The sequence below is a fragment of the Phymastichus coffea genome, unplaced genomic scaffold, assembly GCF_024137745.1.
Source record: "Phymastichus coffea isolate CEN01 unplaced genomic scaffold, Cenicafe_Pcof_1.1 PCOF00060, whole genome shotgun sequence".
NCBI classification, from domain to species: Eukaryota; Metazoa; Arthropoda; class Insecta; order Hymenoptera; family Eulophidae; genus Phymastichus; species Phymastichus coffea.
The window spans coordinates 694,797-698,661 of record NW_026706871.1 but is presented as its reverse complement, the minus strand read 5'-3'; positions in this window follow the sequence as shown (position 1 = coordinate 698,661).

Here is a 3,865-nt window from a genome sequence, read left to right as displayed (position 1 = left end):
CTCTAGTAAGTGTTTATTATTTTTTTTTATTCATTCTACTAATTTGATCGCTACTTCACCAAAAAAATTATCAAGTATATTAAACATATACTATTCGTCTGTGAATTGCTTTCATTGTAGTATAATATTGTTGTACATTCATGATAATTATTGTAATATAATTTCTAAAGCATTGTAAAAACTTTATGATACCATAGATTGAACAATGTTCCTTAACTACACGTACAATACGATGCGAGGCATTCTTTACATATCTTTATTTCTATAATGTACATATTATTCTATCAATTTTTTCAATAAGATATCTTTATGTAATAGGTCTGAAATATGCATAACAAAACAAGGAATAGTATTTGAAATTTATTGATCAATCCATGCATTCCCTCATGCAACTATTCATCCATTAATAATAATCCATCGATTAATTAATTTCATTATACTACATAATACATGTTTTGTAAACGATATGTTAATATTATTTAAAAAATTGTTGTCATCTAATTTTATTCTTTTTTTTACGTAAGAACTCTTGTCATCATTTTATAATAAAAACAAAATAAATGTTGTCTAAAAACTTTTTTAGCTAGAATTTTATTGCTATTTTAAGCATTCACTTCATTATTTAACTCAATAAACATAGAGTAGATAGCTATATGTATGAAAACTTAAAGCATTACTTTTCTATTCTAATGCAAATAATGAATTTTTATTTTTCACTTACAAACCCAAATCTTGAATAATCGAAGACTGCTTATTTGTATGGAAGAGACCGTTAGTGTACCACTGTCACATAGTAACCATGTAGATTATTTAATTTATTTTACATTACTGTAAATTATAAATATTTTATAAATTAAAGGTACAATGTAAATATTTTTCATTCAAAGTCTTAACACCGTTATCTATTCAGTTTTTATAGTAGCTACGAACTATAGCATAATACTTATTTGGAAATTGAACATCAATGAAATTAAACAACTTATAATCTTATTTAATGATGTTTCTATTGCATCAATAATTTATTAGAATTCATCAATTTAAAGAATGCTCAATTGGTACACAGAAAAAAAGTTTATCAGAAAAATTACGATAACAGACCGGTAATACAGGGACAATGGCGATCGTGCAGTTAATTGTTACAAAGAAACTTACGTAAATTTTACGATGATGGATCAAAGTAAATTTACGGTGTCATTATGTCATCACAGTAAATTTACGGTGACGGTCGCGCACTTTTTACCCTTACCTTTCGTTGCCACGAGACACTCTGTTTGTGTTCTCTGTCTCGTCAGCAGTTTTACAGTTTTGCTGTAGCTTTTATAACGACAAATAACTTTAAAAGTGTGAAGTAATCTTTTAAAAACATTAGGCAGTATTTAATATCTAAATAAAATTACATGACATCGTCGACCGCATGAAAACATAATCTCTTACATGACTTGATATTTTAATCTTTTATTAATTTTTTCTCATCTTCGTATCTACTTTATAATGATTGAAAATTGTTTATCTAAATTGACAATAGCATAACATTTTTTTAACATTTTTTACATGGTTGTAATGCTTAAAATGTGTACGTCATAATTAAGAAATTCCACAAAATCATTCAAAAATAACGCTTTTATCAGAAAACCAGTAAAGCAAGTAAAATTAGTGATCCTATCTTTCAAAATTTATTTCTTTTGGATGATTTATCGCTTAATGAATTTTCCTTTGTAACTAAACTTTCTTATGTGAATTATTATTATAATTAAAAACAATTAATTTGATTAGGAAAGCTTATGACAATGAGCTTGTTGATAAATTATTTGTACATATGGAACAAAATTTCATGGAAATTTCACGATGACGGACTCAACATTTTTATAGGATTGCTACCGTAAAAATTATCTTGATACGCCTTAATTTATTACAAACTTGGTACTCAATTCTAGATTAAGATGCGACATCGTCATTTTTACGAGAAAATCCCCCCCCCCCCCCCTCCTTCCTCACTACTATTGAGCATCAGTAACAAACACAATTAGTAGTAAAATATATAAAAAATTAAACATTTGGGAAGATATAATTATAAAGTATGTATTATAACTTTTTAGGTAACACAAATTGTGAAATTATTCATTTTAATAATTGAATAGAGAGAATTTTTATATTTCTTTATATTTCAAAACTGTTACTTTCGATAACTAAAAAATGCACATTGAATTCCACAAATTTTAATAACCAGCAAAATAAATAAGTATAACGATGTATAAATATGCTCTTAAATGCTGTATATATAATGATCTACCGCCGTAGCGGTATACCATATACCTACTGCTCATACCGTTATTTCACGTAAGCTGCGCTTTCGAAAAAAACCGTAACTCACAGGATCTGTGCTCGGGACATCTTTGTATAAATGTGCCGTAATTAGATTGAGATCTCAAAAATATATATATTATATATGTAATTATGATTTACAATGTTTTTCAATAAAAGAAAGCTCAATTACTTACAAAATAATTTTTTTGAAAGATATTTACTACACAAATTATTACTTCAATAAAATTGGTATATATGTTACTATACTCTCGATTACAAGTATAGTAAGTTTTTTTATTGCATTATGGCCCTGTAGCAAATCTAAGATTATATTGAGTAACGGTACAAATCTTCATTAAGGATTACGCACAGTCGGGAACATATAGATGGAGGTAGTAGAGAGCAAACTATTCTGAGAACACCTATTTTTAAATAGCTACAGAGTAAGCGTATTAGTATCTTTGTTAAAAACTATTACTTAAGAATGATGTTTCTATGTATAATATTTAAGTAAGACTCGTTTAAATAATAAAATCTATTCAGTTATTTCAATTTGGCATAGATATACATATTTACTATTCTATTAAATAAGTTTTATTCTCAAATCAATGATTAATTAAAATCTTTTTTTCTGTTTTCTAAAATATATTTGTAAAACTAATACAATAAAGTTTATTATTTCATGTACCCATGAATAAAATATGTTTCACCTATCTTAAAAACTTGATATTTACATGTTAACTAGCATTCTGGTTTCCCCAAATTTTAACATAACATTGTAATATTATGATAAGTTTCACAATACTGAAATTCAACATTAAAAGTTATATGTACCAGACACTGACACTGTCTTCTCTGAGTCCGATTATTCTTATTTTGAAAATCTAAATATTCCCACTTAGGGGGAGGCGTCGAATAGCGAGCTATTCGCATAATGTAGTGTCAATGGCCTTCTGTCAAATATATGGAAATTGTACAAGTCAGATATGTTTGTACACACACACACACACACACACACACACACACACACACACACACACACACACACACACACACACACACAATCAAGATTACAAATTTAAAAAAATAATATCATATTAACCGTAATAGTTGTATATTTCATTGAATTTTTATTGAAATAAATGCAATAACAAATAGTTGATGAAATTGAAACAGATTAAATTATATCATTTGTGTAAACTGCAGATAGCTTTTGAGTGAATTTAAATAGGATGAATCTATTTTTATGATTTTTGTAATGCGACTGTTAAGAACTTGTATGATAATGTTTATACTTTACTCACATTCTTCATGCCAGAATGCTACAAATGTTTTATATAATTTTAATGTTTTTTCTAATGCAATCAATTGATTTGAAAGTTTTTTTTAAAAGCATCTCTATAATCAATAATAGAAACACTCATCAGAAAAAAAAATTTGATCAGCTGTCTCTAGAAAACATATGTGCAGTATCAATTATAATAATTGAAGTACTCAATAAATTATAGATGTATGTAATAATATACATTTTATGATTTATGACTTATATATATTTTTATAA